General features: G+C 47.5%; 1 protein-coding gene across 1 annotated transcript in view; it reads left to right on the top strand.

Moving 5' to 3' along the window:
* MEIOB (meiosis specific with OB-fold) overlaps window positions 1-25,296 on the top strand; it is a 1,713,677-nt gene that overhangs the window by 314,327 nt on the left and 1,374,054 nt on the right. The gene's annotated exons all lie outside the window — the stretch shown is intronic.

Below are 25,296 nucleotides of genomic sequence, written 5' to 3'. Positions count from 1 at the left end.
ATTGAAAATATCTCTCCTACCCAGGCTGTTGTATGTCTTCCAGGCTCTCTCTGCAGTAATCCCAAAGAAAATTCTGCAAGAATTACAATCGCAAATGTTCAAATTTATCTGGGCTGTAGGGACACCTAAAGTCTCCCAAAATAAATAATGCTAAATTCCAAACTAAATGGTGTTATGCAAGTTATAATTATTGAGGGATATTTGTTTGCTGCCCACCTGGCGCCCACCTATGACTGGAAGGAAGCCACTTCACATAAAAGATGGATGGAACTTGAGCAAAGTCAGTTATTTCAGCCAGCTTGCTCCGAGCCACGAGGGTAACCCTGCAATACTGGTATTGGGTGATTAGGTCATTTTATAACATCTTCAAACCTTTTACCGCTCACCCCAGTACTGTGGGAATTGGAATTCCTCTCTGGCCTTCACTCAACTAGATTCCTGCAAAGGACGGAGGGTGGTCTAGACAGATTGGAACAATTTATATAAAGCGAGAACCTTCCTCACATTCGTGGAATGCATTCATACTACCAGACTCTGATAACTTTACATATCTACAGATCTGACTTTGGCCCAATAATAGCGGAGTCAAACAGGCCAGCAGTAGAGACAAAAGTAGGGTTGAAGAACTCTTTATAGGAGAACCCCTCCCCCAACCTAGAGAATCTCTACTTTATACAGAGAATCTCTACTTTACATAGAAACAGAAACAACACGCCTCATGCATACATGATTACTTAATGGGAGTAAGATCTGGGAACTACCATAGAGAATGGGGGTCATTACGAGGTTGGAGTTAAAGGGGTTAATGGCGCCGGTAAAGGTGCTGGTGCTTTTAACCCCTTACCGCCTCATTAAGAGGTCCTTTAGCGGTTCCCGCTAAGGGCGGCTGGTTTTGAGCCCTATGGGGGCTCGAATGGGAATGGGGACGGGGTCCCTGAATGGGGAAATGCCGGGTCCTCCAAGGTTGGAATGGCCTGGTAATTCCCCATTCAGGGAACCCGGACCCGGTATGCAGTAAGGGGTTAGCCATGGCGCTAATAGCTAATAGCGCCATGGCTACCTCCAACCTCGTAATGACCCCCAATATCTTGGTATAATATTTGGACAATGGCCACCAGATCCTCGGCGTGTTTACAGTTGAAAGAGAATGCTTATAAAATACTGATGCAATGGTATCTCATTCCCACGCAGCTAAACAAAATGTTTCCTTCAACTTCCTCTAATTGCTGGCGATGTGGACAGGCCCTGGAATACTGTTTCATATCTGTTGGAGCTGCACATCGATCCAATCATTTTGATAGGAGATTCTTTCCCACATTAAAAGGGTATTGGATATAGAGCTGCTGCTTGTCCCAGTAGTATTGCCTTTGGGAAATTAAACCCAAGAAGGCCAATACAAAATAACTGCTAAAAGCTTGAAACTCATAACACATTTATTGATAGCGCCCTGGGTCTCCATTCCCCACAAATGGAAAGCACAACCCAATCCAGACCTCCACGATTGGTTGGTCATGCATTAGGTACGCAGCAGCAATGGACAACATTACAACCAGAATGAGGGACGAGATACCCAGGTATCGACACCTGCAGACCTTTCATTCAGTTGGTGCAACAAAACGATTATCCAGCTATAAATCATAAGCCTTTGGATTTAAGATATTTTACTCTTATTTAGCGAGAATTGCCATTACCTGTAGACACTCGCCATATTTCAACAATTCCTAGGTTATTTGTTTACAATCGAGGTGTATTTAAGTTTTACATTATAGTTATTCTTACGGTGATGCTAAATAAAAATTTGACGGATATGAAAAGATTGATTGTAATTGAGACGTACACAAGGTGTTGTACCAAATTAATCTAATGATTCAATGCTATGTTGTCAACTTCGAAGTGTTGTAAAGGCGTCATGAAGCAAGGCACAGACAACAGATTCAAAGTTCAAACAAAATACTTTTAATAACATAAACGTCAGGATGGTGTAAGGCCTCACTTGCCCTATGCTAAGGTGAGATTTCCTTACGTAAAGAAACTAAGGATAGTCAGAGTCAGTAATTTCAACTTAAAAGTCTGTTTGTGTCCAAAACCTATACTTGTGCCCTCACAACTAAAGCTAAAACAGTGTGTAGGGATGTCGACAAGAAATTAAATTGTGTTCCAAAATAAAGTTCTGATCTTCTTCCAGCTCTTGTTCCCCAAGTTCAAGGCAGTTGCACACAGTCTTGGGGTTCCCTTCCCCAAGAAGTCACACAGTTCAAAAAAAGGGCCTCAGGGTTCCTTTTTCGCAAGAAGACAACACAGTTCTGATGTGGTCTCATGGTTCCCTTCCCTAAGGCGATGACACAGGTCTATAAGTCTGAAGGCTCTCTTCCCCAAGTTTAAAGCAATCTCAAAACAGTATTGGGGTTGTCTTCCTCAAGAAGCAAATCTAGTTCAAAAAGGGGCCTCTGGGTTCCCTTCCCCAAGGCAGCAATATACTTCTGTAAGAGCCTCAGGATTCCCTTTTCCTAAGGCAACAACAAAGTTCACAAGGTCTTGGGTTTCCTTTCCCCAAGACATCCGCTTGTCCAGTTTGCCAACTCGCACATAGTTTGTCTCTTAATACTCAAAACCAGTTAGAGGTCAACTTTATGCTCTTTCTGATTTCTTAATAATTTGCACAGATTGCTCTCTTCTGTCTTCACTTCAATAATCTCTTTCATACGTGAAGCTTTGTTGTCTGCATTGTTCCTTTGCTTTCACAGACAGGGTATCCTGTGTCTAGGCGCATTTGTCCGACCACATGGTCCACCCATTGCAGGTCAGGCAACCGATCACCCTAGGCTTTCTTGCCCACACATGTTTTTGTGTAACTGCCCCTTTGTTCTGGTTCACATTCACTTTGGTTTCTCCTTGCCAGTCTCTTGGCTTTGCCACAATGTGTTTTCTCCTTGCCAGTCTCTTGGCTTTGCCACAGTATGTTCTTTCATACGATTCAGTCCGTGCTGCTCACTTTCCTTCACCACATTACTTTCACACTCTTCAGTAATGTTCAATACTTGAATTGCACTTTATTCCATAAGATTCTTTCTTTGTCTTTCAGTATTTACTATGTGTGCGTCACACATGTTTGCAATCCTTTGTAAGCTTATCAAAGCTTTCCTTTAGTTTAGTATTCAATAAGGCTTAATTCACGTTTTTTTCACTTAGTTCAACTTACTTGTATTGTTCAATAGAACGCCTCAGTTTGGGTTCACTTTTAATTGTACATCTATTTTCGTTCATCCAGCAATTACATCTGCCTTGGAGTAGCCACAGGAGCTCCCCGGTACGAGTGTTCCCTCTGATTCACTCAGCGGTTCTTGGCAGCTCTTCAGGGTGTCTTCTCTCCTTGCTCTCTGCTCCGTGCATCCGTCTCTAGAACATTGCAAGCTGCGCTCGCACCTTAGAAATCTCTCTGTGGGTTGCAGGTAGCTCTGATCGTCACTCACGTATGCTGCCGTAGCTTGCAGCACTGAGGTCTCTTCCGTGCTCCACAGCTCCGGCTGTGGGCACTCAACGAAGGAGGCTCCAAGAGCTGTGACACTCTCACAACCCACGTGGGCCTCTGCGTCGCAGGCTCTGCTTGATAATTGCCGGCGTCCTGGCCTCCAAGCAGGACCCTCCTCGGCAGCCTCCCTCTTAACAGGATTTCTCTCCTCGCAGGCCTGCACCTCTCGCCCCGGGTTCTCTCCTGCTGGTTGCAGGTGCGATCCCTTAAGTCCCTTTGACTGACTATAATTACTGGTGTTCTCTGGACATGCCTGACCCTCATAAGAGTTTTCAAGCTGCTTCTTCATCTCTGTACCAGAGTGGTGTATTGGCATGCTAGTGTGTATCACTCCTAGTCACCTCTTCCTCGTCCCAGTACTTGAGTGGTATGAATGTGGGGAACTATGCACACATCTTGGTGGTTTTTGTGTTCTTTTGGCCTGATAGTTTTCTGAAACAACATTGGGAGGATGTTAGGCAGAATTACAAGCAGTATCCTTTGGGAACACTACACACAATTAAGACTACAGGTGTAAACACAATCTCACCTTTGGTACAAGCCTGTACTGCACAGTTGTGGTAGCAGTGGCTGAGCAGCCAGACCTATTTTAAGAGGGATGTGAGCAGTACAAGATGTTACATAAAGGACTTGCAATCACAGTAGTTCAAACAAACACTAGTCAAGGTTTCTTGGTAAAATAATATACATTTATTTACACAGTCAGTTGGAAAACATTCCAAAGGAAGAAGCAGCTCAATATCACAATCGCATACACTATAGTACACAACCAATACATTTCTGAACAAGTTAGGCTCCACTGAAGTGGGAGCAGAAGGGCACTTCAGTAACTTCCAAAAGGGGAAGAAAGACAAAGGTTAGAAGAATCCAAGCACAATTACTTTCCTAGGCAGGGCAAATGGTTACAGTTCACTACAACAGGCAATTAAATTCAATAGGCCTGGGCCAAAGTCAATTGTTCAGAGTCTTGGATAGGATAGCACAGTTCTGGTAGTAAATGGTTAAGTCTTTGCCAATGCTCTTAGAAGTAGTTTGCCAGAAAAAGTTATATGTCTGATTAGGAGCAAACAAGACTCCAAAGTTGGGAAGTTTCACAAACTTTCACCGCGGCAGAAAGGATTTCCACACCGCGTTTGCACAGTACCTTAAGTATGAAGAAAAGCTGTAGCTGAGGAAGTTGTTCCTGCCAGTTCCTGCAGGTCTCGCTGTTCCTGAGCTTCAGTCATGGGGACAAGAAGGATGATGTCGGGAGGTTCCTGCACTGCCCAGGGAAGAGGCCACAAGCTTGGCTAAGCGTCGGTTTTAAGGTGTGAGTGCCTTAAAGTCCACAAACTGGTATCCTTCTCTCTGGCTATCCGGTTTTCAAAAGCACTCTGATGAAAATTTGACCAGTATGGAGACAGTGTCCAGGTGGCTTACGAGTTGGTTGTTCCCCCAGCTCAAAGGAAGAAGTCGTCCTTGAAGGAGCTTCTCTGTCGATGGAGTTTCAGGCAATTCGGACTTGCAGCAGGGCTTCACTGGGCAAACCAACGGTCCAGGAGTTGCAGCAGTTGTCTTCCTTTAGCTCGACTTCGGTTCTTTCTTTCCAGTGGTCGACTCCGCTTTCCAAGTTCCAGAGACCTGTTTTTAAACAGTTTTCTCCCATTCATTCCAGCCTAGCTGTCACTCGCTTAGCAGGGTGGCTGTCCTTGCTGGACAGTCAGCCAGCCAATCACGCCAGAGTGCATTCAGGTCTCCTAGGAGATTAAGCACAGGGAGTTTTGGGCACCTCCCTCACATCCTGTCCACCCTAGACACGCAGGCACCAGAGGAGGGCTTCAGCATCGAAGCCCGCCAAAGGGCATTGAACAAAGGGACCAAACCCGGTTTGGCGCGCAGAGTTAAACACAAGAAGGACCTTTCCTAAAAGAAACGGCAAAAAAAGATGACCGGAGTCTGTTGGTCTTGGGCGCCATATTGAAAAACATTGCTGACCCGATTTTTAGCTACCAGTGTTCGCGGTCGGGAAAAATCATGGTAGTTCGTTTTAAAACCACTGCCACCAGCCATTTCAAGAGGAAGGGGTAACATTTGACTGTTACATGAGTGTTTAGACACAGGGGATGCTAGGCAACCCCTCTAGCACTCTATAGGAAAATAGTGTGTGCTGGGTCTATGAATTTAAAAAGACTAGCAAAGTCAATTTAACTTTACATGCTCTGGGAGACGGTAGTCAGTCCCAGAGAAGGTATTTAAACCTGGAGGAGTCTGAAAGACACCCATGTGCCACTGCACTGAGGGTGCTGTGTGACACAAAAAGTTAATGCCTATGGAGTTGTTTAAAACTCCATATCCAAAGAGCACAAAAGTAAAACACACTTCAAAATACATGAAAGAGTGGGAAAAAAGGCTCACTCTTTCCAGGTAAAAATGTAAATCCTAGAAATCCAGCAAAGTTGTTGGGGTTCTCAAAAGGTAAGGGAAATTAGCACATTCTGGAGAATTCTCCCTAACACTCGTCCCCCTCAGACTAAGGGACCGGAGGATTTAATCCACTCCTGGATGAATCTCCTTACTCCAGTCGGTCAAACATCCTGGAGAGACCATCAGCATTTTGGTGGTGCCACCCAGACCCGTGTTCAATGGAAAAATCAAACCCTTGCAGGCTGATTGACCATCTCAGTAGTTTAGGGTTTTCCCCTTTCATTTGCATCAACCATCTCAAGGGTTGGTGGTCAGTCTGAATCACAAAAGTAGATTCATACAAGTATGGTCTAAACATCTTCATTGACCACACAGTAGCAAAACATTCTCTTTCAATGGTTGCCCACCTTGTTTCAGGTTCCTTCAGCGTCCTGATGATAAAGCAAAAGGGGTGCTCCCTACCTTTCTCATCCAGCTGACTCAGAACTGCACCTATACCTGTATTGGAAGCATCTGTTTGCACATTGAAGGTTTGGTTGTAGTCAGCTCTTGTCATGATGCCTACCCCCGGAGCACCAGGCCAGGCCCAGCACCCCCGGGAGCAGGCATCACGCCCCCGGGTAAAAGCCCAGCGGCCCTTTATAGGGGCTCTTTGGACTCTGTCCTGGCGCCGTTGGCGCCAGGCTCATGTTAGACATCAGTCCTGGCGCCATAGGCGCCAGGCTCATAAGGGGAAGTGTTTGGTGCACTTACCTGAAGCAGACCATGCTGCACACTCACCTGATGCAGACCATGCTGCATGAAGAACCAAGCCAAATGAGGCTTAGGAGGGACTATTTTTCTGAAGGAACTATTTTGTTACTTGGGTGGGGCTGTGGAAGAATACTCACCTGGAACTTCTTCCAAGGCTATTTAAGCCACGCCCGGACAGCCACACGTGCTTCGCGTTGTTCTGCATCCCAGCAGCTGAACGCTCACCGTGTCTGCTCCTGCACCTGGACTCCAGCCACGCCCGCCTCGAACCTGGAACACCTGTAAGGAAAGAAGAGAAGAGAAAGGTGAAAACCAAGAACTTATTCAACCTTCTTACCTGCATCGGGAATCTTCACGCCAGCATTCCTGAAGGAAGACTTCCATTTAAAAGCACCGCGTTGCTCGCTGCAGCACCGCGCTTCACTCACCTGTTCCCGAGACGCCGCCCGGCTCCATCGCGGCTCTCGGCACCGGTCGCACACATCTCTGCACCTAGGGGAGAGAAGAAGAGACAAAAGGTGAGCAAGGGAACACAAGAGGAAAGCCGAATTTTCAGCCATATTACTTACCGGCTTTTCTTGGTGAACCATTCCACATCTCAGGTCGGCGCCGCATCTTTGGCAGGTATCGCACCCCGGCCCCTATGGGGAAAGGACAAAAGACATTACTGGGGAATTATAAAGACATTTAGAGGGGTCGCCCTCATCACTAACTCACCTGATTTTACCACCGGCAATTTAACCCCTCAACGCATCGCCTTTGTTCTGCACCTGAAATAAAGGACAGATCACAGGTTAGGAAAAACAACATAAAAGGATGCTCACACTTGAACTTTTGCATCTTCATACTTACGGCGTATCGCTCAGAAAAGTCAAGTGGATTTGCCAGCGCCATTCTGAAAACCAGTGAAGTAACTGGACGAACGCGCGCCCCTGCACCAGAAGCAGGATGGAGAGTTCATCCTTCCAAACCATAAGGTGATCTTAAACCGGGGGTTTTGGAGGAAGTCAGAGAAGAACGAAGGGGGAAAGGGGGGAGCAAGCACACTATTCAGCAGACAGTTAATCCCCTTTCTCATCTGCAGAAGGATATTCCTACGGGCCAGACAAGCAAGATCTGGGGGTCCTGTTCAATCAGTGGTCCGAATTCTGCGCATCACGCTTGAAGAGGCCACAGCAACCCAGACCAGACCAGCGCCTCCGTGGGAGCCAGGTGAGTGTTACAGAACGCGAAGCCTTCCTACAAATTCCCACCCAGGCGCTATGGAAACTTCTGAGACTGACCAGTTGGCCCAACTACTGGGGGAATTACGGGCCGAAGTACACGCTGCTCGTCAAGAGACTAATGCTCTCAGGAGGGAAGTGATTGTAACAAAGGAAAGAGCTGATGACCTGGCTAGACAGCTTTTGCAAGGTCAAGCTGGACAAACTCCTTTACCCGGTTCCGGAGGGAACCCCGCTCCTGTGCTTTCCAGTAACCCGGTGCAGATTAATCTACCTGGAAACATGCCGCTGGCCCCACCCGAACTCTTTGCTGGGGACCCCAAACGATTCGCCGTATTCATGAATCAGTGTCGTTTGCATTTCCTGTGCAGACCTGGGGCCTTCCCTAATGACCAGACCAAGGTAGCCTTTGTATTGTCATATCTCAGCGGCAGTGCTGCCGATTGGTCAGTTCCACTGGTAACTCAAGATGACCCGATTCTTCGTGATTTTCAAGGATTTCAAGCAAGCATGGAAAGGTTATTTGCTCGTCGCTCCCAGGGGCAGGCTCTAGATGACGAACCTCTATCTCTGCGACAGGGCAATCAAGACCTCCTTTCCTACATTGCAAGCTTTAATAGACTAATTGTGGAAACTGGGTGGCCAGAGGATAAAAGAATCACGTTATTTTATCGAGGTCTACGAGGAGAACTTAAAGATGTCCTGGTCCAAGTTGTAAATCCGCCCCAAGAATGCTCAGAATATATAGACTTAGTGGTCCAATTGGATCACAGACTGCAAAACAGAAAAGCAGATCGGTCCAAGTTTGAGACCCGGGTGTTAGTCAAGACCCACGCTAACCTCAAGGGGGCAGAAGCCTCTGAGCCAATGCAAATCGGAGGAGTTAAAGGACCTTTAACTCAAAAGGAACGTGAAAGAAGACGGCAGATGCACTTATGTCTTTATTGTAGATCCTCTGGACACTTTCTACGAGATTGCCCGGCAAGGCCGCCCAGGAAGGTGGTAGGAGCCGCTGATAAAATCCATGAAACCTCTGTAATCGGGAAACGACCCCGCCCGACAAGCGTAGGGGTCCGCTTGCCGAGCTTGAAAATGAACTCTCAGACCTTGCATTTCATTGTGCCAATGGTCCTCGTAGATCCGGAACAGCCTAAGCGGTTGCATGCAATAAAGGCATACATCGATAGTGGGGCTATAGGAAACTACGTGGATCGTGAATTGGTCTCCAGGATTAACCTCCCTCTGCGTCCTAAAACCAGCAAAGATGTCATCACCACAGTTGATGGAACCGAAATTGCCTCGGGACCGGTAACACATTCCACAGCTGAGGTGACACTTGTAGGTCCGGACGGCCATCGGGAGGCAGTTGTGTTTGATGTAATCAAGGCTCCACAGTTTCAGGTTATTCTCGGAATCCCTTGGTTAGAGACACATAATCCTCGAATTGATTGGCGAGCGAAGAGAATAACCTTTCCGGAGTGTGCACGAACCTGCTACCCAGAAAATCTGAAGATCAGTCTAGCATCAGTAACCTCTGTCTCCATGCAACTACCTCCAGAATACCAAGACTTTCAAGACGTCTTCCAAAAGGAACAGGCCAACACGTTACCTCCTCACAGATCGTACGATTGCCAAATCGATCTGGTGCCCGGTGCACAACCCCCTTGTAGCAGGATTTATGCCCTTACTGAGCCGGAGAATCTGCATTTGAGACAATATTTAGATCAATACCTAGCCAATGGTTTCATTCGCCCGTCAAAGTCTCCGGCATCCTCGGCTTTGTTCTTCGTGCCAAAAAAAGAAGGCGACCTTAGAACTTGTATCGATTACCGCGCATTGAACCAGATAACTGTTAAAAATCATTACCCTCTGCCTTTGATCCCTGAACTCCTTGACCAGGTGAAGGACGCTTGCATATACACCAAGTTAGATCTCCGGGGGGCTTATCATCTGGTACGAGTAAAAGAAGGCGACGAATGGAAAACGGCCTTCCGTACAAAATATGGACTATTCGAATACCAGGTGATGCCTTTCGGGTTGTGCAACGCGCCTGCTGCCTTCCAATTCTTCATGAACAATGTCCTTCGGGAACTCATCGATGTCTGTGTTGTCGTGTATATCGATGACATTCTGGTGTACTCCTCTTCGGAATCAGATCACAGAAAACATGTCAGGGCCGTCCTTGAGAAATTGCGCCAGCACAAACTGTTTGCAAAGCTGGAAAAATGCGTTTTCCATACCACCGAGGTTGAGTTTCTTGGATTCATCCTGACACCTAAAGGGGTCCGAATGGACTCACGGAAAGAAGATGCCATCCTCAAATGGCCATCACCTAGTTCGGTGAAAGGTGTCCAAAGCATGCTTGGTTTTGCCAATTTTTATCGCAGGTTTATCCCGGAATTTTCACGGGTGGTGCAACCCATCACTGCACTCTTGCGGTAGAATAAACGTTTTGAATGGACCGAGGAAACTGAACAGGCCTTTCAGGATTTAAAAGCTAAATTTACGTCTGCACCTATTTTGAAACACCCGCGTCCTGATCTCCCATATATAGTCGAAACCGACGCATCCAGCTTAGCCATGGGAGCTGCCTGTCTCAGAGAGACCCCAAAACCAACCAACTGCACCCCGTAGCATTTTGGTCCAGAAAGTTCTCGCCGCCGGAGATAAATTATGCAATCAAAGATAAGGAATTATTAGCCATTAAGTCCGCCTTTAAGGCTTGGCGGCATTATCTGCTTGGCGCCAGGCATACCATCACCATGATCACTGATCACCGAAATTTACAATATTTAAAAACTGCCAAGGCTCAGTCTTCACGACAGCTCTGATGGGCTTTATTCTTTGCTGAGTTCGATTTTGTAATCACTTACCGTCCCGGCTGTAAGAATGGCAAAGCAGACGCGCTATCTCGAATTGGAATGGGAGAAATGGACACAAACTCAGAACCTGTGCCGATAATTCCCGAACAAAGAATCTTGGGGATAACCACTTTACAAACCCTTGAAGACATTCAAGCACGGGTAAAACTATTCCTGGACTCTTCAGCCTTGCAGGATTGGATCAAAAGGGGGTCTGACTTTTCAATCAACAATGGCTTACCTTACTTCCAAGGACGTTTATTTTTGCCAGAAAAGGAATTGCAAGAACTGGTTATTTCCCGTCATCACGTTACTCTGATGGAAGGACATCCTGGCATTGCCAAAACAGAGGAAAAAATTAAACGACAATTCTGGTGGCCGTCCTGGCGAAAGGATATTAAATCTTTCGTGATGTCCTGTGGAGTTTGCGCCCAAAACAAAGGTAAAAAAACAAAACCCGCCGGTCTTCTTCAACCCTTAGACATTCCACCAGCACCTTGGCACACCTTGTCACTAGATTCTATCACGGACCTGCCCTCTTGTAATGGATACAATACTATTCTGGTTGTGGTGGATTTATTTTCCAAGATGGCCCATTTTATTCCGTTGAAAGGTTTACCTTCAGCTTTTGTTCTTGCCAAGGAATTCCTCGAAAATATCATCCGTCTGCATGGATTCCCGTTCATACTAATCTCCGATCGGGGAAGCCAGTTTATTTCTCATTTTTGGAAAAAGTGTTGTCAACTGGCACAAATCGACGTAAGACTCTCAACCAGCCACCACCCACAGACCGATGGTCAGACGGAGAGAACGAACCAGACCCTTGAACAATATCTACGATGTATGTTGCACCAATCGGAGAGTAATTAGAAGGATATTTTATGGGTGGCTGAATATGCATACAATAACTCGATACACTCTGGAACTGGTCAGAGCCCCTTTTATACCCTATATGGACATCACCCTCGTACTTCAGACTTGGACTCACCTTTGAGCCTCGAAATGCCCGCAGTGGACCATTTGCATTCTACGATTACTCAAGCCTTCAAGGATGCTACTGCACACTTACAACATGCGAAGGGGAAATACAAAAAGAATGCGGATCTGCATCGAAAGGAGGCGCCTCCATACCAAATAGGGGATCAAGTATGGTTGGCTACCAAACACCTATCGCTCAAGGGACCTCGGACTTTTAATCCAAGGTATTTAGGCCCTTACTCGATCAAAGCTATAATTAACCCAGTGGCAGTCAAGCTAGATCTACCAGCTAACATGCAGATTCACCCCGTTTTTCATGTGTCGCTTTTGAAACCAGTGCAACCAGGAACCAGATTAATAAAGCCACCAGAACCAATCCAGATAGATGGGGAGCCTGAATTCGAGGTGAAGAACATTTTGGACTCTAAGATCTCAAAATCAAAACTTTTCTATCTAATTGATTGGAAGGGGTACGGGCCTCAGGAAAGATCTTGGGAACCCAGCGACCACGTACATTCACCTCGGCTAGTAAAAAGGTTCCATCGGAATTTCCTGAACAAACCGAAACCTCCTGAGGGAACGACCTTGGGAGGGGCCTTGGGGGGGGGGGGGGAGTGCTGTCATGATGCCTACCCCCGGAGCACCAGGCCAGGCCCAGCACCCCCGGGAGCAGGCATCACGCCCCCGGGTAAAAGCCCAGCGGCCCTTTATAGGGGCTCTTTGGACTCTGTCCTGGCGCCGTTGGCGCCAGGCTCATGTTGGACATCAGTCCTGGCGCCATAGGCGCCAGGCTCATAAGGGGAAGTGTTTGGTGCACTTACCTGAAGCAGACCATGCTGCACACTCACCTGATGCAGACCATGCTGCATGAAGAACCAAGCCAAATGAGGCTTAGGAGGGACTATTTTTCTGAAGGAACTATTTTGTTACTTGGGTGGGGCTGTGGAAGAATTTTCACCTGGAACTTCTTCCAAGGCTATTTAAGCCACGCCCGGACAGCCACACGTGCTTCGCGTTGTTCTGCATCCCAGCAGCTGAATGCTCACCGTGTCTGCTCCTGCACCTGGACACCAGCCACGCCCGCCTCGAACCTGGAACACCTGTAAGGAAAGAAGAGAAGAGAAAGGTGAAAACCAAGAACTTATTCAACCTTCTTACCTGCATCCGGAATCTTCACGCCAGCATTCCTGAAGGAAGACTTCCATTTAAAAGCACTGCGTTGCTCGCTGCAGCGCCACGCTTCACTCACCTGTTCCCAAGACGCCGCCCGGCTCCATCGCGGCTCTCAGCACCGGTCGCCACATCTCTGCACCTAGGGGAGAGAAGAAGAGACAAAAGCTGAGCAAGGGAACACAAGAGGAAAGCCGAATTTTCAGCCATATTACTTACCGGCTTTTCTTGGTGAACCATTCCACATCTCGGGTCGGCGCCGCATCTTTGGCAGGTGCCGCACCCCGGCCCCTATGGGGAAAGGACAAAAGACATTACTGGGGAATTATAAAGACATTTAGAGGGGTCGCCCTCATCACTAACTCACCTGATTTTACCACCGGCAATTTAACCCCTCAACGCATCGCCTTTGTTCTGCACCTCAAATAAAGGACAGATCACAGGTTAGGAAAAACAACATAAAAGGAGGCTCACACTTGAACTTTTGCATCTTCATACTTACGGCGTATCGCTCAGAAAAGTCAAGTGGATTTGCCAGCGCCATTCTGAAAACCAGTGAAGTAACTGGACGAACGCGCGCCCCTGCACCAGAAGCAGGATGGAGAGTTCATCCTTCCAAACCATAAGGTGAGCTTAAACCGGGGGTTTTGGAGGAAGTCAGAGAAGAACGAAGGGGGAAAGGGGGAGCAAGCACACTATTCAGCAGACAGTGAATCCCCTTTCTCATCTGCAGAAGGATATTCCTATGGGCCAGACAAGCAAGATCTGGGGGTCCTGTTCAATCAGTGGTCTGAATTCTGCGCATCAGGCTTGAAGAGGCCACAGCAACCCAGACCAGACCAGCGCCTCCGTGGGAGCCAGGTGAGCGTTACAGCTCTTAAGACTGGAGCTTGACAACGGGCCTTCTTAAGGCCTTCAAATGCTTGAGTGCACTCCTCATTCCAAATTACCTTTTTAGGAAATTTGGGTGAGGAGATCACATTCAAGGGAGAAGCTTTGGTCCCATAGTTCTCTATGAAGTTCCTATAATAACCAATGAGGCCTAGGAAGGCTCTCACTTGGTAGGGGTTGGCCAGTTTTGTACAGCTTGTACCTTGCTAGGCAATGGCCTGATTTCACCTCCTCCTACCTCATGTCCAAGGTAGACCACTTTACTCTGACCAATTTGACACTTACTCGCCTTTATGGTCAGATGGGCCTGCTTGAGAGCATGCAAAACATATCCTAAGTGGTCAACATGTTCTTTCCAAGTAGGGCTGAACACTGCAATGTCATCCAAGTATGCCATGCAGAAGTCCTCCATCCCGTTCAGAACTTGATTAACCATCCTTTGGAATGTTGCAGGTGCATTCTTTAGTGTAAAAGGCATTGCCTTAAACTGGTAGAGGCCAGCTGGGGTTGAGATTGCAGTTTTCTCCTTGGTATGGTCTGTCAGTTCTATTTGCCAATAGCCTGAAGTGAGATCAAATGTACCGAGGTACTTGGCTGAACCAAGTTTGTGCACCAGTTCATCTGTCCTTGGTAAAGGATGGGCATCAGTCTTTGTGACTGCATTAAGAGCTCTATAGTCCACACAGAATCTCAACTCCTTGGATCCTGCCTTTGGCACTGGTACAACTGGACTAGACCATGGACTTGTAGAGATCAAGCATCTTGTTGACCTCATCCTTTATGTGGGTTTTGACATGATATGACATCCTGTAACCTCTGCTTTTCACAGGTTAACAGTCACCAGTGAGAATATCATGCTGGCCCCAAGTAGTCAAGCCTGGCGATAGTGAAAACAGGGAGGCAAACTGATTTAACAGAAACTTGCACTCCTCTTGTTGTTCCAGTGTCAGATTAGAAGAGAGATTGACTCCTTCTATCTTCTCATCTGAAGGCTGTCCTCTGAGTAGGTCAGGTAGAGGTTTACTCTCCTCCTCCTCTTGAGCTGAAGGTAGAAGCAAAGCTCCCACTTCTGGTCTTGAGACATAGGCTTTTAGACGGTTGGTGTGAGAGACTCTGGGAGCCTCCTTAGGATTGCCTAAGTCCACCAGATAGTTGACCTCTCGACGTTTGCCCACAACCTTGAAGGGTCCTATCCATTTGTCCTGTAAGGCCCTCTGCCTTGTAGGTACCATAACTAAAACGTGCTGGTCTTGAGTAAACTCAACCATGTTGGCCTTCTGGTCATACCAATGCTTCACCAGAGCCTGACCTGCTTTTAAGTTATCTGATGCTTCTGCCATAATGTAACATTCTCCTCCGGAGGCCTATCACATAGTCAGTAACTCTCACTGGCTTGGGGAAGGAGCACTGTCCAACCCCTCTTTAATTAGGGCTAAGTGACCTCTAACTGGATGGCCATAGAGAAGCTCAAAGGGACTCAATCCAACTCCCTCCTGAGTGACTTCTCTATAAGCAAATAGAAGGCATGGCAGTAGAAGGTCCCACTTTCTTCTAAAGGGTTCTTCTAAAGCACCTATCATGCTCTTCGTTGTATGGTAAAACCTCTACCAATCCATTTGTCTATGGATGGTAGGCAATTGAGAACTTGTAAGTCACTCCACAGTTCTTCCACATTGCCTGCATGTAGTGGGACATAAAATTGGATCCCCTGTCAGAGATGACTTCCTTAGGAAAATCTACCCTGGTAAAAATACCAAGTAGGGCCTTAGCAACAGCTTGAGCTGTAACCGTCCTCATATGTATTGCTTCAGGATACCTAGTAGCATGGTCTACTAAAACTAGGATAAACCTGTTTCCTGAAGAAGTTGGAGGATCTAAGGGACCAACAATGCTGATTCCTACCCTCTACCCACTGGGAGAGGCACCAACGGTGCCACATTCTTGGCTCCACTCTTGCCAGATGTCTGACAAGTGTGACAGCTCCTACAGAATGTATCTACTTCAGACCCCAACATATGCCAGTAGAAATACAAAGAAAGCCTTTCCTTAGTCTTCTTGAAACTCAAGTGATCAGCCAAATGAATCTCATGGGCTAACTGTAGGAACTGTTGTCTGCTTTCCAGAGGCATCTGTAGTCCCCTAAAATAGACTCAGTAGGTTCTGCACACTAACAGGTATCCTGACAGTCATGTCATTGCACTGGATTAGAGCTGGTAACTGTGAAAGCATTTGGACAGGGCAAGCTTAGTGAGGTATTTGGGTCCCTTAGCAACATCCTCTACCTTGAAAAAAGATTCATCCACTACAGTAATGCTGGCCCCAGTGTCTCTGACGGCAGGGGTCTCCTGACCATTCACAAGAACACTGTCTTTTTAATACTCTTTAGTATTGTCTGGAATGGAAAGTTCTGTTGTTCCCACAGACCCAGGGACACTAAAGAAACACTGGCTGAGACTTTCATGGGTTCCTCAGCCATTATGTGAAAGTTTCCACTTGTCATTTTAACTTCTTCCTCTGGGGGAGAAGGCTAAGGAGAAATTGTGGATCGCTGAAGGTTTACCCTTACATCTGGGATCCCTTTTCACATGGTCAGTTGCCCCACAGGCATAACATTTTCCAAATGTCTTTATGAATGGGGGTTTGGCCTGACCCACCTCTGGTTTAGCACCAGGGATTCCACTAGCCTGATTCGGTTTCCCTTGTGGCTTACCCTTGTTATTTTTTTTTTCAACACTTTATTGGTTTTTGTGATAAACAAAACATATAACATGTAACATATAACATAACTGGCTGCTTGGCACTATGTGTGGGTATCCTTCCACATCTTCACCTCAGAGTGGGTAGACGATCTTGTCGAATGAGCTGCCTCTGTCCTTGCAGCAGTTTCAAAGTTTTTCAGTTTCACCTTCTTGTTCTGGGGGACACCTCGAGCGTCTTTCCTCTACTGTTCCTCCCCCCTTCTCGGATCTTCCTCTTCACTTTCCTATCTTTGTTCGAATAAGTCCTGCATCAGGGAGTTCCATGCCGTTATTTTTTGTCCTGTTTCCCCTACTCCTTTCTGCGCCGCCCTTATCCACACCGCTGTTTCTGTCATTGCCCACTTCTTGAAATCTGCCCACCATGAGTCTATTCTTGGGCCCCCCTTTGAGTTCCACGCCATTGCTATCTGCCGTTTAGCTAATATGCATATTAGGTCTTTCATTTTTGCAAGGTGTGACCTATGTCTACCTCCTCTTGGGAAGAGGCCTAGCAGGTACTGCTCAGGATTTTCTTCTTGTATTTGGAGTCCACTTCCGGCCACCTTGTGTCTGATTTCGTCCCAAAAGACCCGTACCACTGGGCATGTCTAAAACATGTGTATCATGTCTGCTTGTTCCTCTGGGCAACGGTGGCATGTGCGGGGGTCTCCCAGCTTCATTGTATTCATCCTCTTGGCCGTGAGGTACACCCTATGCGTGACATATAATTGTGCTTGCCTGAACCTTGCGTTCCTTGATACTTTTTTGGGATATCTCAACACCCTAGTCCATTCCTGATCGCCAAGGGGTCTTCCGAGTTCTTCTTCCCAGCTTCCTCTTGCATGTAACACTTGCAAATTATTAGATCTTAACAATTGTTCATATAGCCTTGAGGTTGTGTGTCCCCCTTCTGCTATATCGTACCATGCATCTAGTTCTCCTTCTATGTCCTCTTGTTCTGGCCACTCTGGCCAACTCTTCTTAATTGTCAATATTATCCTGTTATATTGGATGAATTGGCCTTCATGTATGTCAAATCCTTCCACCATGTCTTGGAACTCTGCCCATTGTTCGTTTTTCCTCAAATCTCCTATTTGTGCTACTCCTTTGGCTTCCCATTGGGATCTGTATATTTCGTGCCTAGTAGTCCCGCTAATGGGATCTGTGTCGAACAAGGGTCTTTAGCCTTCTGGAGTCTCCATGCCCTCGCCCACAGTTCTGTCGCAAGCTTGAGCATGTTTGGTAGGGTCTTGAATAGGGATTTGTCAAGCCATGGGATTTCTCATAGATAGTATGATTTCAGTGCTGGTTGGAAGAGTGTTTTAGCTATTGATTCATCTTCCCCCAGCCATTTACCCACAAATTACAGTTGCCCTGCTAAGTAGTATTTTTCCAAATCTGTCAGTCTAATGCCCCCTTCTTCATACTCTCTTTGTAGGGATGTCATGGCGATCCTCCACCTCCCCCTTCCCACAGGAACCTCTGTGTTATTGTGTTCACCTTTTTGAAGAAGGCTATGGGTATGGCGTGTGGAATGTTTGTGAAATAATATAACAGCCTTGGGAGTACCACCATCTTCAAGATGGCTGCTCTTCCCATCATCCCCAGTGGGAGTGTCTCCCAGAAACTCGTGGCTTTTGTATTTTGTCTAGGGCCGTTTGTGTGTTGCATTCGTGTTACTCTGCGGTGTTATGGTGTATCTCTATTCCCAAATATCGGAAGGAGTTCGGTGCCCATGCTAGAACCATGTCTAGGAGTTTGTCTCAGGGGACCCATTTTAGGTCGGCCAGTGGGAAGAGGACAGACTTCTCTTTATTGATGGCTATCCCTGAGAGTCTAGTGTATCCATCCGCCCCTTCTAGGAGACAGGGTAGCTTAGCGCGTGGGTTTTCTACGAAGAGGAGGATATCGTCTGCATATAGCGAGATCTGATGTACTACTCCATCTATGTCTATTCCTGTGTCCCCATATTCTGCCCCGAGAAAGACCGCACACGATTCCAAAGCCAGGATATATAACATTGGTGACAGTGGGCAGCCCTGTGTGGTACCCCTGTATATTCTCCAGGCTTTTGAAATATGTCTTCCTGTTTTCACTCTTGCTCTAGGGTCTTTGTATAGTAGCCTGATCCATCTAAGGAACCCTTCCCCTATGCCGAAGTGGGCCAAGACACTCAGCAACCACTTCCAGCTAACTGAATCGAATGCTTTGACGGCGTCTAATGACACTACTGCGCATTCGCCCTGGCTCTGATTTGTCTGCTCTATAACGTGATGTAGTCTGCGGAGGTTCCATGACGTGTCGTTCCCTGGGACATAGCCCGTTTGATCTGGGTGGATCAGTGTGGGTATCGCTAATTTCAGGCAGTTCAATAAGACCACTGTGAGTATTTTAGTGTCTTGGTTGATAAGGGAGATCGGTCTATACGAGGCGCATTCCACTGGGGATTTCCCAGGTTTAAGGATCGTTACAATTGTCGTTTCCAACATGCTGTTTGGTAGTTGTGTTTTCTCATATGCCTCCTGGTATGTTTCTAGCAATTTCGGGGCAATGGTGCTCTTATATGTCTTATAAAACTCTCTCAGTCCATGAGGGCCCGGGGATTTACCTGAGGGGAGCTCGGAGATCACTGTCTCGATTTCATTTAGTGTAATAGGGGCATCTAATAGTTGGGCCTGTTCCGCTGTTAGTTTTGGTAATCTTATCTCTGCTAGGGCGTCCGGAATGTCTTCCGGTTCCACCTCCGGATTAGGGGCATAAAGGCTCGCGTAGAAACCGGTGAATAAGTTGTTTATATTTTCTTGGTTCCTAACCTCTGTCCCTGTTTCATCTTTCAGTACTGCTATGGGGTACCTCTTGTTTTCTTGGTTAGTGAGCCATGCTAGGAGTCTGCTAGGTTTATCCCCTTCTGCGTGCAGTCTCTGTAGGTATTTCCCATAATTTAGCTTCCCTAGTTTCTCCCAGAGTTCCATACATCTCGTTCTTAGCATTAGTAGTTCCCTGGGTTCGTCGCCTGCCTTTTCTGCCCTTCTTTCCTCTGTTTTTATTTATCTTTCTAGTTTGTTCAGCTCCTCCATGATTGCTCCTTTCAGCCCTCCTGTTTTCTCAATCGCCGCCCCTCTTATCACTACCTTGAATACGTCCCAGAGCGTGGCGTTACTTTCTACGCTCCTCTCGTTGTGTTCGAAATAATCTTCTATCACCTCTTGCAAATGTTCTTCCAATTCGCTCTCCCTTAGCGCTTCCGCTCGGAGGCGCCATATTGGTATTGGGGGTTTTCTATGGGTGCGTGCCCATGTTTGCTAGTATCGTGGCGTGGTCTGATAGTGTGCGGCTTTGATGTCAATTCCCGTGAATTCTATTAGAGATTCAGTGCCCGTAAATAAGTAATCTATTCGTGTGAATATTCCGTGGGGTGCGCTATAGTGTGTGTACCCTCTCCCGCCTCTGTGTACCTGCCTCCAGACGTCCACCAGCTGCAGTCGTGCGAAAGTCCTTTGGAGCTCGTTGGCAGGGGGTGCTGGTCTTCTGTGTTTGTTGTCCGACCTGTCGAGGAGTGGGTCCAAGGTACAATTAAAATCTCCTGCCCAGATGAGTGTAGCTTCCCTGTATTGAGCCAATTTGGGCGCTAGGTTCCTGAAGAATTCTGTTGCGTCGTGGTTTGGAGCGTAGGTGTTGATCAGGCATATTTCCTTGTTTTCTAGCATTCCATGCACTAACACTAGCCTTCCCTCTGGGTCGCTTTCTTGCTTTATTAGCTGGAACGGTACTCCCGGTGCATTCCATATTAACGCTCCCCTTGCATAGTTCGAGTATGTAGTACTGTATACTTGTCCTCCCCATTTCTTGCTCACCTTGGCCTGTTTTTCTGATATCAGGTGAGTCTCTTGAAGCATTGCTATTTTGACTTTCATTCTGTTTAGCCAGGCATGCTCTCTTAGTCTTTTGACGTAGGCGTGAGTCCCCGCAAATTCCAGGTTGCTATTGTTATCTCATCAGGGTCCATGTATGTGTTGTTTACTTCGGCTCTGTTTTCCCATAGCCTTCTTTGTGTTTATCGCCCTGCTTCTTCTCCTTTCTTCCAGCTCTCGGGGCCTTCCTCTTTCTTCCAGGTTTTCCCCGCCTTTGTGTCTGGGGTGAGTTCCCTTGATTTGTTGCTGTGTATCTTCCTGATCTCTGCCCACTCGGGCCATTCTGTGGTTGCATGAATTGTCCTTTCCATCGATAGTGCCGTGTGCCAGCCGGCCATATATGTTGCTAACTAACACATAAACCATAACTTCATTAACCCAAACTTCAACGAATAAACGAATGCCCAGCCACCCTCCTCCTGCTCTGGCCTCGCCGCTTCTCTTGTCGTGCTCCTCTGGGCGAAGCAGACTCGCCGCAGCGTGATGCCTTAAAACTGGCATTCAAACTCGTATCGCGCTCTTCTTTGGGGGCTTGGTTCACCCGGCCGAGGTCTCCTAGTTAGAGCTCTGTGTGCTCGTTCCACCACAAAGCCCTGGGACAATGTTCCTGCTCCGATCTCCTGAAGAAGCATATTTTCAACGTATTCTGTGGGATCATTTCCCTCCTCACCTTCCGGAACTCTGATTATGCGGACGTTGTTCCGCCTTGCCCTGCCTTCCGCGTCTTCTACTCTTCGCTCTAAGAACTGGACTTTCTGCAGCACTTCTGACATTTGTGTTCGCGTAACCGTGAAATCTGTGGTGTTTTGCTGTACCTGCTGCTCCGTTGTTGTTACTCTGTCCGTCAGGTTCCTAGCATCCTGGCGAAGGAGGCCCACATCCACCATAATGGTGTCTAATTTTTGTTCTAAGGATGCTTTCAGGGCACCTATAGCAGTGTCCATTTTGTTTTCAAGACACGTCTTTAGGGAGGCAATCGCCTCTAGGATCTCTCCGTCTTTTCCGTTATCTGGTTGGCGTGGGGTGCTCGCCTCCGCCGTTGCCATGTCCGGTGGGTTTGGTTGCTTGTTCCCAGATGCCTTGGCGAAAGTGTCCATACTGGCTGGTTTGGTTTTCACTTCTGCTTTCTTTTAGGGCATTGTTAGTATGCGGGCATGAGGTACGGCTCCGCTCTTGTTTCTTCCACGTGTGGCCTGTTGTCAGGATCTGTGTGGGGTCTTGCTTGGATATGGGCTACTGGTGCCTGTACTCCTTATGTTTTGCTGCGGTCTTTTAGGCTTATGTGTCAGGCACTCACCCCCCCCCCCTCTGAGAGGAGTCCCGGCTTAATCAGCCGTATTTTGGGTGATTTCCGCTCCCAGTTCGCCCCGCTCCACCTGGCGGTGGTTCTCCCCTTGGGGTTCCTTTTATTTCTCAATGTTTCTGTATGTGTTAGGGTGGATTGGACTCTTTCTAGCAATCTGTCTGCCTCCTGTGCTGCTGAGTTGATCGCCCACCCAGGGCAGAGGGCCTCGGCTTGGTTTGCCGCTTTTCCTTTTTTATTGCCCCCCCCAAACCTTATGGTGGGACTCTCCACTCGTCCCAGTCTGCCGGTCACCGGTGCACCCCTGGGGACTTCTCTTGTTACTGGATCTGGTGTTTATGTGCTCCGAGGTGAAGCGGGGCCCCTCCCAGCGATCTCCTTGCTTTCTATGCTGCTGGGTTATGGTTGTTCTGGTGTGAAGGGCCCCGTCTAGTTTGCCACGTATTGATGGTGTCCGCTCTCTGTACGTGTTTCTCCTCCGATCCTCGGTGCCCCCCCCCGGGGGTTTTCTTGTATCTATATATTTCCTTGTCCCTTGGGATGGGTGCTTCCCAGCTTCCACTCCCCCCCTGCCCCCCCCAGTGCCGCTGGTGTGGAGGGCCCCGGCCTGGTTTGCTACATTGTAGTACTTCTCTCTTTCTGTTTGTTCTGCACCTCCAGGCCACAGAATTCCCCAGGGATTCCCTTTGTCTCCGGACGGGTCTGCCTCAGGGTAGGGCGGTCACTCCCCAGCAGTCTCCTTACCTCCCGCCCTGCCGGCAGCGATGTTCCTCTGGAGTGCTCTGCCTCGGCCACCTCCCTCCGTGTCCCGCCTTCACCTCTGTGGGGCTGCTCCGCCTGCCGGGCCACGGCTCCTCGAGGACAGTGAAAGAGTGCTGGGCACTCCAGCCCCCTCCTGCCGGCTCCTGTCTTGACACGGAGGGGTGACCGGGTCCTTCTCGGCAGTCCCCGGTCCGCGATGCTGGTCAGGGGCGTCTTGCCTTTGTGCGAGCGGGGTCCGCGCGGGGCTTTCTGGGTTCCACCTGCGCCGCGGATCCCACAGCGATTGTCCGGGTACCGGCCTCGCCGTCGCATTCCTTCCTCCGTGATCGCTCACCCAAAGCAGGTGTCCTCTGCTATTCTCTCTGTGCTAGGTTCGTAGCACCTTCCGGTGGCTCCCTTCTTCTCCTCTCGTTTCAGCCACCGCACGGCAGGGTCGTATCAGCGGGCCGCCATCTTGGATTTCTCGATCAGCGAATTCTAAGATCGTTTTCGCCTCGATCCACTGTCCAATTTCTCCCCAGAGTCGGGTCGAGTGGTCCGTGGATGTTCCGCGCCTTCATGTAAAAATTCAAGTAAATTAGGCAGGTTTTGAGAATCATATACAGGATCATTTAGGAGCCTCCCTGAGAACACGTCCTAACGCATGGCCGCCTAGCCACACCCCCGGCTTACCCTTGTTATGTTTGTGGCCCTCTTTTGGATTGGAGGTATTAGAATTCTCTTTATCTGTCTTGTGCTGTTTTCCCTCATCCTTCTTCTGAGTTGTCCCAGAATCCTTGTGAGTAGCCCTGTTGGTAACCCACAAGTCAGCAGCCCTTGCCAACTTCTTTGGATCAATTTCCTTAGAGTCAGCCAAGTGCTGTCTCAGCTCAGGAGAGCAGGCATCATAGATTTTCCAACATAAACAGATTTCTCATACCTTCATAAGTGTTAACTCTGTAACCCTTACCCAACCATCTAAGTGTTTCAAACATTTACACAACCAGGTAACCCAAGGGCTACCATCATGCTTTTTGAGGGTTCTAAATCTCTTAAGATACTGGGAAGGAGTTTTCCCAAACCTAGCTATCAAAGCTAGTTTCACATTTTCATACTGCAGCCTGTCTACATTCTCCCATTACAACATCAGATGCAACTGGGGGTAGCCTAGACAAAAGCCAAGGAATCGGCTGATTCCCTGTAATGTTTTGAATCCTATGGTTGTATTCAAAAGTTGCCAACCAATCCAAAATATCAAGCTTAATCTCATACATACTTACTGCATCTTTGGGCATGCAAGGCCTCTTAGGACTGGAAGACCAAGAAGACTCTGGGAGAGAACCATTCTCAAGAGACAATTTCTTCATTTCAAGAGCATGTTGTAATTCCATTTCCCTTAGTTTAAGTTGTTGATGTTTACTTTCAATTTGTGCTTGGATTCTTTTGAACTCTAACTCAAGTCTCATCTTCTCAAGAGAGACAAACTCTGGACTCAGTATTGCACCTGGTAGGGCACCTGTGGCAAAAGATTGAGGCCTAAGAGCAGGTAGAGGTAAAGTGAGGCATACATCTGGAGGCTCCTCTGCCTCATCTAACTCTTCAATAACATTTGAGTTAGACTCTGAAACATTACCATTCTCATCATCATTTTCCACATTTTCATCAGAAGTAGGTACAGCAGACCTATTTCTTTGACTTTGACATTCCAACAACATTTCTTCAATTCATTCTTTTTGCCTTTAACAGTGTGATTCCTAGCTTTACACATTGCTCTCAGCTGACCAGCTGTTAAAATGACTAGGGTATCCCGTCTGTAGCTATCCATATTAGGCATGATAAAACAATTGCTTTTCTAGTAGTACTTAGCCTTGTGAGGGTTATTTGAACAAAGGTAAGAGCAGCACTCTAAATGTAATAACTATACTTTATCCTCACCACTTGCCACCAGTGTTAGGCAGAATTACATGCAGTACCCTTTGGGAACACTACACAAAAATAAGACTACAGGTGTAAGCACAATATCACCTTTGGTACAAGCCAGTACTACACAGTTGTGTGGTAATCAGTGGCTGAGCAGCCAGACTTATCTCAAGAGGGATGTGAGCAGTACAAGATGTTACACAAAGGACTTGCAATCAGAGTAGTTCAAACAAACACTATTCAAGGTTTCTTGGTAAGAGTATACATTTATTTAGACAGTTAGTTGTAAAACATTCCACTAGTAAGAAGCAGCTCAATATCACAATCTCATACACTACAGTACACAACCAATACGTTTCTGAACAAGTTAGGCTCCCCTGAAGTGGGAGCAAAATGGCACTTCAGTAACTTCCAAAAGTGGTAGAAAGACAAAGGTTAGAAGAATCAAAACACAATGGGCCTCATTACACGGATGGCGGAGAACCATGGCGCTATTAGCGCCATGGTTCATGCCGGTAAAATACCGGCACCGCCTTGGCGGAAAGGGGAATTACCGCCCCATTCCAAGGTTGGCGGGGCAGTAATTCCCCCTTCCACCATTGCCCTTCCCCATTCCCATTTTTTCCCCATAGGGCTCAATGGGAATGGGGAAGGCGCTAATTACGGTACCGCAAATTGGGGTACCGTAATTAGCTCCCTGGGTCCCTTTGCGGGTTGGTTTTTAACGCCTGCAAAAAGCAGGCGTTAAATCCCCCAACCCGCAAAGGGACCTCGTAGTAAGGCGGTAAGGATTTACCGGTACTGGTATTTTACCGGTACCGGTAAATCCTTACCGCCACCCGTGTAATGAGGTCCAATTACTTTCATAGGCAGGG

This window comes from Ambystoma mexicanum, chromosome 2q (assembly GCF_040938575.1).
Source record: "Ambystoma mexicanum isolate Mex_15411 chromosome 2q, UKY_AmexF1_1, whole genome shotgun sequence".
Lineage (NCBI taxonomy): Eukaryota > Metazoa > Chordata > Amphibia > Caudata > Ambystomatidae > Ambystoma > Ambystoma mexicanum.
Note: the sequence above shows the minus strand (reverse complement) of the source record. Positions and strands in the feature narration are given on the sequence as shown.